Below are 10,969 nucleotides of genomic sequence, written 5' to 3' on the forward strand. Positions count from 1 at the left end.
ATCTATTTGAGGGCCTTCTGCTTCTTCACAGCCCCTTGACTTTTTCAAATATGATGTGCTTCTCCAGGGACGGGGTTCTCTTGACAACATGTCTGAAGTATGGAAGAGGAAGTCTCAGCATCCTTGTCTCTAAGGAGCACTCTGGCCATCCTTGTTCCAAGAGAGATTGCTCTTGGAAGTGCCTTGAGTGTCTGGTGTTTTAATCTCATGTCCCATTCTGCCACTAATTCACCATGGGACCTGTGATGGTGGGGGCAGAATTACCCTTTTAGTTCCTTGACCTTCCTGCCCTAATAGCCATGGTGGGCAGGTGTGAGGTCCAGAGAATTTTGTTGTGTCATCCAAACAACTACTAGTAATTGGGTGATCCCCTCATTCTCCTAAGATTCGGTCCACAAATCATTGCTAAGGAAGGTAATGCATTTACTACTGCTACAGGATAAGAACACCTCTGTTCGCTGCTTAAGAGTCCCCGTAGTGGATTACAAATTGCTCTACCAGCCCCTCCGTGGGAGGATGAGGCTTTCTGTGCCTGTGAAGACTCACAGCCTTGGACACCCAGCGAGTGTCTGTCCTACGGGGTTGGAATCAACTTGATGGCAGTGAGTTCTTCCTCTGCTTACGCACATTCTTCCGGAGAACTGTTGATGATCTCAGCCCTTTTCTTTTCCTCCAGGAGTCCTGGTGGTGTAGTGGGTTATATTTTGGGCTGTTAACCTAATAGTCAGCCGTTCGAAACCACCGGTCACTCTTCAAAAGGAAGGTGAGGCTTTCGACTCCTGTAAAGTTACTAACTTAAAAACCCACAGGGGCAGTTCTACCCTATCCTATGAGGCCACTCCCTATGAGTCAGCATCTATTGAATGGCAGTTACTTGGGTTTGGGGGTTTGATTTTCCACTCGCTCAGCCACAACAAAGGAAGTACATGGAGGACAGAGTTCCCTCCACAAGATGCTCTGCAAAGATCTGCCACTAACACATCCCATGACAATAACCAGGTCTCTCTCTCTTTCATTTGCAGGGCAAAGAGTGGGAGGAGAGATGGTGGCCATGAGAAGAATGGTTTTGTAATTACATGAATTAAGACTCGTGCATCCGAAAGCTTAAGTAATGTTTAATATGAGGAGGCTTCCAACAGTTGGTGGACATTTTCCATTGCTTTTCTAAAATTCCATTTTTTCCACAAACTTTTAAAATTCAGTCTATGCTGCAACAAAGTACCAGACTTTTACTGTTATTGGGGTTTTTGGTTGTTGATGATATGTTAGTTGGTTTGTTTGGCTTTTTGCCCCTTTTGGAAACTGCGACGGTATATTAAATGTCATCTTCCATTTTTATTCCCCAATCATTTGTTGGAATCATAATGTTGAGTGGGAACATTTTTTTTATGAAGCACAATGTGGTCAAAGGTGAGTAGAAATGGATTCCAAATATTGTCACAAGTAACATTTTAAATATCTATATATTCTATTGTTTAAATTCAGAATATATTTTCAATTATCTTACTACATTTTAATGAAAGAAATCTGCATAATTAAATAGTTAGGCACCATTTGTAAATACTAGATATAAGACTGGAAAGTCCACAATTCCATTTGAATTAATTTCATTAGCTAATATGACATATATTAAAGTAAATACATACACATTAGTCACTATGTATGTGTTAGTCTGGGTTGACTAGAGAAACAAATTCATAGACACTGAAGAGTTTTATATCAAAGAGTAATTGTACATTAAGAAAACATCCTAGACCAGTCCAGATCAAGTCCATAAGTCTGATATTAGCCCATATGTCCAATACCAATCAATAAAGTCCACTTCAGACTCATGAAACACATACAATGACACCAAATGCAGGAAGATCACGGGCCAGTGGGTGGGAAACCTTGTGGGTCCAGTGGTGTAAAAATCTCAGCGCTGGCAGGGGTCTCCATGTGGCTTCTCTAGCTCCCAGGACTCTGGTTGCATCAGGGTAGGTCCATGTGGCTTCTCCTTAGGGGCGTCTCTTATTTTTTTAATCATTTTATTAGGGGCTCATACAACTCTTTTTACAATCCGTACATATATCATTTGTGTCCAGCACATCCGTAAGTATGCGCCATCATCATTCTCAAAACACCCACTCTCCACCTGAGCCCCTGGCATCAGCACCTCATTTTCTCCCCCCTCCCCCCGAACCCTTGATAATTTTAAAGTAATTCTTATTTTATCATATCTTATACCATCTGACGTCTTCCTCACCCAGTCCTCTGCTGTCCGTCCTCCAGGAAGGAGGTTACATGTAGACCTTGTCATCTGTTTCCTGTTTCTTCCTCACCCTCCCTCCACCTTCTCGATATCACCACTCTCAACACTGATCCTAAGGGGCTCATCTCTCCTGGATTCCCCGTATTTCCAGTTCCTATCCATGCCAGTGTACATCTCCCGGTCCAGCCGGTTATATAAGGTAGAATTGGGTCATGATATTGGGGGGGGAGGAAGGATTCAAGAATTAGAGGAAAAGTGTATGTTTCATCGTTGCTACACTACACTCTGACTGGTTCGTCACCTCCCACAACCCTTCTGCAAGGGGATGTCCATTCTCCCCCAGATGGGCCCTGGGTCCCCACTCTGCACTCCCCCTCATTCAAATACTATGATTTTATTTTTATTTTTTTTTTAGTCTTTGATGCCTGATACCGGATCCCTTCGATGCCTTGTCATCTCACAGGCTGGTGTGCATTTTCCAGGTGGGCTTTGTTGTTTTTCAGTTAGATGGCCCCTTGTTTATCTTCCAGCCTATGGGACCCCAGATTCTATATATTTTGACAACTGGGCACCATCAGCTTTCTTTACCGCACTTGCCCTTGCACCCGCTTTGTAGTCAGTGTTCGCGTCGTCGGGGCAGGCGGGTGTGCTTCTTCCTTGGGGGCTTTGTTGTTTCTTAGCTAGATGGCCATCTGATTGTCTTCAAGCCTTTAAGACCCCTGATGCTATATCATTTGCTAGCAGGGCACCATCAGCTTTGTTCACAACTTTTGCTTATGCACCCACTTTGTCCTCAGTGATCTAGTTGGGATAGGTGAGTGTGCTTCTTTTATGTGGGTTTTGTTGTCTCTCAGCTAGATGGCTGCTTGTTTATCTTCAGGTCTTTAAGACCCCAGGTGCTATATCTTTTGGTAGCTGGGCACTATCAGGTTTCTTCACCACATATGCTTGTGCACCCCTTCTCTTCAGTGACTTCAGGTGCTATATCTTTTGGTAGCCGGGCACCATCAGCTTTCTTCACCACATTTGCCTGTGCACCCACTGTCATCAGTGATCATGCCAGGCAGGTGATCATCTCAGACTGCCGAATTGTTAGAACAAAGCGTTCTTGTGCTGAGGGAGTACTCGAGCAGGGGCTTAGGGGCGTCTCTTAGGGAGTGAGCATGTGTCCCACCTCCAGCAAGCTCTTTATCTCCTTACTGCCTCCAAATGGGGTCAGGAAGTTACTACCTGATTTCCAGACTAAACTCCACCCCTTCACTCTGAATCCTCAAATTGACACCAGATTATGTAACTACCACAATGTCATATGATAAAGCACCTCCAATATAACAATTTTGAAAATGGTGCAGGACCAGGCAGCTCTGCTGTTCTGCTGTATGAGGGAATGTTATGATCTACAACTGCCTAGGTTTCACTGCTACCGAGTCAATGCTGACTCACAGCGACCCCTGTGGGTTTGTGAAACTGAAACTATTTACTGGAGTAGAAAGCCCAGTCTTTCCCTGGAAGCAATGCTGCTGGTTTCAAACAGCAGACCATGAGAATAGCAGCCCGCCTCATAACCACTATGCCACCAGGGCTCCTTTAATGTCTGCGTGGCACCTAACACCATAATGGTCCTACACATGGCAAAACGAGTTGATTTCTAACTAGCTTAGCCCGTATCTTTGCACAGCCAGGTCCCCAACCACGGAGAGACTAACTTGAGCCTAGCAGGAGCAGGTACAGAACTTCCTAACAGCCACAAAGCAAAGGTCTGCGAGTGTCCATCTCTTCTACTGAGAATCTCCTTATACTTGTTGACTCCGTTACCAATACACGTTATGTCCTTTGGCAAACAAATAGTTTGTGCTTAGCTACTAAACGCAAAGGCTGACAATTCAAGACTACCCAGTGGCACTGCAGAAGGCCTAGTGGTTTGCTTCCTTGAGGGCCACACAAAGATAAACCTACAGCCCAGTAAAACTATAATTTACATGGGCATGCCGTGAGTGGGAATTGATTCCAAAGCACTGCGTTTGGGGGTTTATAGTATCATTTTTCAACTGAATGTTGAAAAGAACTTTGTAGATCACTCTTTTTATTTTACTATAAAAGCTGAAGAAACTGGCATCACATAAAAACCCCACTTATTCGTTTTGATCCTATAGAATTTCCGTTAAGGCAGCTCCTTAGGGTTTCCAAGTTAAGGGAGCAGACAGCCTCATCTTTCAACCTTGGAATGGCTGGTGGGTTTGAACTGGAGCCCAAGGCCTAACCCACAGGCCATCAAGGATCCTTTCATCCAGCAGTCAATGAGGAACACTTCCCAAGCTCAAATTCTAGGCTGTGGTTTACTTATGCCTTTCTCCCTGTCTAAATTAGCAGCTCCAAGGGAGCTAGCTAGTGCTGTCTGGTTCTTCTCTCTGCCTCTGTCTCTGAGTAACCAACATTATCTTGCATTGTTTGCTAACCCACATTAGATGAAAAAGTCATTAAACTCCAACTTTCCTTTCTACATTTTCCTAGAGCACATCTTACCTATGTACTTCAAAAAAAAAAAAAAAAAGAAAGACTTGGATTTGTATCCTGACCTTCAGAGGGGAAAAAAAAAGACAAAAAGGATCAGAAAATCCTGCTTTGGTTCTTCCATGACAGTTTCAGAAGGTTTTGTGATCCCATTTGTTAATGGTCTAAATGATCGGTGGAATATTGCAAAGCAATGCTTCACCTTGAATAGATAATTGTTTATTGAGAAATCAAATAAAAATAAAAGAAGTCGGGTTCCTTTAAAAGGTGAAGTCCTCTGTGAAAAATCAGAGTGCGGGAAAAACCATTTTAAAACGCTTTCTGAGAAAGTCCATTCTCCAACTTTGGGTCTCATGAACTAGCTTCCTCTATAACTAACGAAAATCATTTTCGAAGGACTTTATTGCATTAAGATCCCTAGAAACGCCAAGTGTCCTTCCCTGACCAGAGTCAGGAATTCCAGGGAAAGGAGGTTCACCTCATGCTTTAAAAATAAAGGATTCCGTGTCCACCTTAAAGACAGTCAGGGGAGGGGGAGGCTGCCTAACATGATGGATTAAAACTAGGAGGTTCAGGGGTCACCAAGGCAGTTCAGATCCCAGTCCCTGGCAGATGCCTGGGTCCAAGTGGCATCGCTTACGGAACTTCCCAGCCAGCCAGGGCTCACGCCCCCACTTCCCTAGGGCACACTCCCCGGTGGGCGGCTGCTCCTGGGGCGCACCCCGCTCAGCGTCCCAAAGTGAGGTTCACCGGCAATTCCTCCCAGGGTCCGCGGGGCCCAGCGCGGCCAGAACCCGCGTCTGGAGGAGGCTCTCGGGAAGTGCTTCCTGGGCTTCTGCAGCCGCAGAGTCGGGCTGCCCAGCCAGGATCCGCGCATACCATCCCCGCCTCCAGGGCACGTGGGGAAGGGAGGGAGGAGGCTGCTGCCCCCCTGCGCTCTCCCACCCTGGGGACGGAGAAAGCGAAGCCCCGCCGGCCGGCCGGCTGCGGAATCCCGGCGGCGCCCGCCCGATCCGCGTCCCCCGAGGCGGCCAGAAAGCCGCCCCGCCGCGGGGAAGCCCAGGCTCGGCGCGCGCTGGTCCGCCTGGACCCCAGCCGGGCCCGGGCGCGCAGCCCGCAGCACTGGGCGCCCGCCGGGGACGTGGCTGTGCGCCTCCCGCCGCGGCCCGACCCGAGCGGCCGGCGACCCGCCGGAGCCTCCGGAAGAGCGCTGCGCCGCGCGGGGCCCAGAGCTGCGCCCGCCCCGCGCCCCGCGCGCCCCTCCGCTTACCGCCCCCGGCCAAGGCTCCGTCCTCGCCGGCGACGCCTCCCCAGCTTCGGCTCCGCCGCTGAAGCCCCCTCCGGGCCTCCCTTCCCCCGGGCGCCCCCGGAGCAGAGCTTCAGCGCGCCCGCCGCGCCATGGGTGCCGGTGGGCGCCGCGCCACGGGATGCGCCGCTGCAGCCTCCTCGGGCGGCGCGACTGCGAGCCGGGCGGGCGAGAGAGGAGGAGGAGGGCGGGACTCCTTCGAGCGGGGAGGAAACCGCAACGTCACGAGAGCCCGGGCCCGGGAGGGTGGGAAGGGGGGACCCGGGACCCCACCCCTCGAGCCCGGCCGCACCCCGACCTCAGAGCCGCCTCACTTTTTCCCCCTCCTCCTCTCCCGGGACGCGCAGCTCAGAGCGGCGCTCCGCCTTCCCCCGACCCGGGCCCCAGCCCAGGCGCCCCTCCAGGCCAGGCCTTCTGGGCTCTAAGTGGATCTGGTTCCTAATAACCAAACACCGCAGGATGTGCGTGCGCTTTGGAAGGCCCAGGTGGGGAAGGAAAGAGTGGAGAAATTGGAGAACCATACTGCACGCAACGAGGGGCCAACTGTGCTCGCTGTCTTCGGAAAGGTACCACCCTTTGCCCTCCACTAAGTTTCACTCGCTTCCTGAAGAGACATGGGGAGGGACTCATCTCCGCAGAAGCAGTTCTCAACCCAACTGTAGTGAGGAAATACACGAAATCTCAACGCACTGAACCTTGCAAACGGAACAGATTTTAATCCTAAAAGGCAAGGGGCGAGGAAGCTAGAACTTGAAGTCGTGTGCAGCCAACGATAAGACATGTCATTTACTTTATCGCATAAGCTTGCGTGTATCTGAAAAGCCTGGAGGAAGTCTTCGGTTGGAGTGTTTACAGTTTTTAGTCACAGTCCCTTAGAAACGGTTCCTCTTGTAGGCTCACACCAGCCACTGTGTACAAGCAAACTCCAAACCCGCTGCCATTAAATCAGTCCCTAATTTTAGTGATCTTCTGCAACTTTCAATCTGGCCAGGGGAGATGTCATCAGATAGGACCAGGCCATCACCTGTAACCTGATTTCCTCTTCCTCCATGCTAACATGTAATTAACAGAGCTAGACTCTACAGAAATGACAGTTATGTGCATTACCTGTCCACAAGTATGGACAGTGTTTAATAAGAAGAGGCTTTTTTATTTGTTTGCTTCAAGTGCTCTAGGTTAGGAAGAGCTACCTCTCTTCCTTCACCTTACTCTCAGAGCTTCTCAAAACCTACGGAGAAGCTCCCATCAGACCGTGGTGGAACAAAAAGTAAATACCTTCTTTGCTGGTTCTCTTTTCCAGAAACTGCAGTGCAGAAACTCCTTTAAAAAAACAAACTCAGAGGGGTGATTGATAATGTTTCTAATATAGAAAGACAATGATGCCTCTGTGAATATCAGGTATTCCTAGATGTACGAATGGATGTTGGTCTAGCCCCAATCTAACAATAATTAGTTTTTATGACACGGCCCTAATAATGCTCTTGTTCATGAAGAGATCACTGAAGATATATGGGTGCAACAGCCAAGTGTGGGAAGAAACGAGATGGTCCCCTTCTACCAGAAAGGATAGTGTGGGGGGTCTTAAAACCTTGTCTTCAAACAAGCAACCCTCTAAGTGAGGGTTCAACTGAGTCCCCATGGAAGAAACACTCCAGCCTGTCTGTTTGAAGGATTGAGAATAATATAACTCCAATCTACAAAGGGAATGGTATCAGAGCTTAAATTGTGAACATCTGGTTTGCAGAAGGCTCTGGATGACAGTGGACGTGCAAAATCTATTTGCAGGGTCCCCACATGGTGACTCCCCTCCTATCATAGTTGAGGGATGTGAATAGCCTGTTATCAGACGGTGAACAATGTAAAGTTGATTAGAGCAGATATGGTTAGGCCGAAATGGGATATTGGATTCCAACTTCTCTACTTAGTGCCCAGCCTACTCAAGATAACGGTGACATGATCTCTGAGGTGCTACTCATGGGTCTAAAACTATGAGGGGAAAATAAAAGAAGTCCATGAGTTGGTCAGTGATTCAGGGAAAGTCCTCCTGAAGTCCAAGGACCAGATTACAGTAGGGCATGCAGCTAGAAAGAACAACTTGGAAGGCAAAGCTACGATTTGAAATAAAATTACCGGTTGTATTTTTCAGATGTTATAGGAAGCAGGTATCAAAGCTGCTTTCAAGAAAGCGCACAGCTGGAGGACAGTTTTCATTGTCCCCCAGTGTGGAATGTTTCCCTTTGAATGGATGTGTAGATGAATGGCAACTGGTTCTTTTCTACAAAGGAACCTTGGTGTCCAGGAAGGCTGCAAGTTTCACCCACCCAAAGCGGAGGCATCAAGGATGTTGCCAATAAGGACCTCCGATGGCCTGAGGAACAGCTAATTGCTGCCAGATTTTACTTTGCTGCACTTGACATAGGTCAAACTGAAGTAGATGTCATGAATCTGGCCACACAGGTAATTTTTGAAATACTGGACAAATCTTGGGTGCACCAGGACTTTACATTGGTCGACATGGAGGTTGGATTTGGTGTTGATTTAACCAAAGAAATTTATTCTTGCTGAAGTTATTGATAACAATTCCTGCAGACTCTGGCCATTGAGGGATCAAAGCCAACAGAAAGACAAACAGCCATATCATGACCTCAAGGAAGTAACTCCTGAAGGGCTGAAGATGGTCAAGAAAGGGTTGCAGAAAGATTATGGCTGTTTGTGAAATCGCAAAGTCAGTGCAGGGTTGTGATATTGATGAGCGCAAACTCTGATCTCCGTCACTGTGAGAAAATCAAGGAGACTTGTGGAAATTTTGGCATCCCATATGTGTTAGACAGCGTTCTCTAGAGAGACAAAATCAGATTGCTAATAATTTTAGATAGATAGATAGAGATATATAGCAAAAGAAATGAACTGTTAAGTTATATACAGATAGATATATGATACTAGAAATGGAACAGTTAAATTATAAAGCAGTACAAATGACTCAGTGCAACTCACTCCCGAGAGACATTTGTGAGACACTGGCAGTCCTTCAAGTCTTGAGGGCTGCCAGGTAGTCCTCTGTAGAGAGAGCTAGGCTATCCCAGCACAGGCAGCAAACAGCAAGGCAGGTCACCAACTGTCAGCCAGGTCACCAACTGTCAGTCCCCAGCTCCAAAGATGTAAATTCCAATCGTGTGGTCTTAAAGGGACCTCAACTTATAGTCCACAGGTTAGGCGTCCCACAAGTAGTGTACTCTGTAAATTGAGGCACAGAACAAGCAAGGCAGCCGCATACTGGTCCGATGATTAAAGAGCGAGAGACAAGAAAGGCGAAGCCATTCATCTCTCTGCCCTTCAATTAATCCCACTTGTGTTTATCGGCCAGGCTGGCACAATAAACTAACTATCTCACCATATGAACTTTAAGTAATATCTGCCCATGAAGGCCCAGATGAAACTCTGAGGATTTAAGCTGAGTATGAAGTGTATGGCATTCCTACTGTCTCAGAGACAGTAGCAGGCAGAGCAATGGTTTAGGACCAGTGCTGTTTGTTACCACTCAATATCCAGTAACTTGCTGTCCTCCCCTCACACCAGACTGGGGGGGAGGACATGTGGTCTTCTCTGGCTGCCCAGTGCTCTCGGCTGTTTGACCATACTTCCTCCGGATGGATCAACTTGGTTTGCTGTTCAGATCTTTGGATTGAACAATCATTTGGTATGTGCAACTGCGAAGAAGCATCTTCAATAAATGTATTTCCTTAAAATAGGCTGACAGGAAAATCAGTGAATACACTTTATGAGAACTTCATAGTGTTTATTCTGGAAAAACCAAAAATATTACCAATTCCTAATTTAGCTACAGGGAAAAAATGTAAGATGAAAAAATTCTCTAAGTTAGAGAAAAATAAAATGCATTGAATTAAAAAAAGAAATACAATATAATTTGATCTTCCCTTTGACCCATTTAAAGTTGTATCAGTTAAAAAATGTTTTAAATAAAGTGAAGGGGAAATACATGTACATTAATCCCTTGGTTAATGCCCTGTGACCATGGACCAGGGATGTGAATAACCTTACAGAAGGTATTGGAAAGTAGATTGTTGCAGATGCAATTTGATTAAATTTTAGCATTTGATCTCCCATATGATCTATTTAAATATATTCTACTTTTTAATAGTTTCTTTTCAAATACTTTATTATTGTTGTTAGGTTGTTCGTTTTTTTTTTTTATGTTTTTCAGTATATGAAATCGTTGATAGGTAAAGCTATAGAACAGTGGTTCTCGACCTGCCTCATACCGTGACCCTTTAATACAGTTCCTCATGTTGTGGTGACCCCTCCACCATAAAATTATTTTCGTTGGTACTTCATAACTGTAATTTTGCTACTATTGTGATTGGGGAAACCCCTGTGAAAAGGTCATTTGACACTGTCTCTACCGCCAGGTTGAGAACTGCTGCTATAGAGACAGTACCTGGATTAATGGTTCCTTGCAGAGATGGCAGAGGAAGTTGAGGAGAAATGAGGAGCTAATAAGGATGAGGACAAGAATGAAGAAAATGGTCTAAAACTGATTGTGGTGATGATTGTACAACTATTCTGGATGTGATTGAATTGTTGAATTGTATGATATGTGAATTATATGCCAATAAGACTGTTAAAAAAACAGGTTGGGATGATCTGGTTTGTTAAATTGAATTGTTAAAGCGTTCATGCAGGTAAACTGCATCTTTTGTCTGGTAGAGGAAAAGAGGAGAGAATCTGGAATTGATGTGGGCTAACTTTAAAACAGGTACAACATGAGCCCGCTGAGGTAAGTATTAAAAATAAAAATGCAAAGGGGGCATAAGGATCAGCTCCTATAAAGATTACAGGCTAAAAAACGCTACAGGGCAGTTCTGCATTGTCACATGAGAGTT

The 10,969-nt window shown here is 46.3% G+C and overlaps 1 protein-coding gene and 1 pseudogene across 2 annotated transcripts in view; one reads left to right on the forward strand and one right to left on the reverse strand.

Moving 5' to 3' along the window:
* The window catches only part of DSE (dermatan sulfate epimerase), an 80,589-nt gene extending 74,200 nt beyond the window's left edge, over positions 1-6,389 (reverse strand). The window contains exon 1 of one of the 2 annotated variants that reach the window (XM_075554647.1): positions 6,033-6,389. The gene's annotated coding sequence lies outside the window, so the exon portion shown is untranslated. The remainder of the gene's footprint in view (positions 1-6,032) is intronic. The other variant, XM_075554643.1, reaches the window with a different exon arrangement.
* Positions 1,399-10,969, forward strand: LOC142452371 (bifunctional phosphoribosylaminoimidazole carboxylase/phosphoribosylaminoimidazole succinocarboxamide synthetase pseudogene; annotated as a pseudogene).

This window comes from Tenrec ecaudatus, chromosome 7 (genome assembly GCF_050624435.1).
Source record: "Tenrec ecaudatus isolate mTenEca1 chromosome 7, mTenEca1.hap1, whole genome shotgun sequence".
In the NCBI taxonomy this organism is placed as follows: Eukaryota; Metazoa; Chordata; class Mammalia; order Afrosoricida; family Tenrecidae; genus Tenrec; species Tenrec ecaudatus.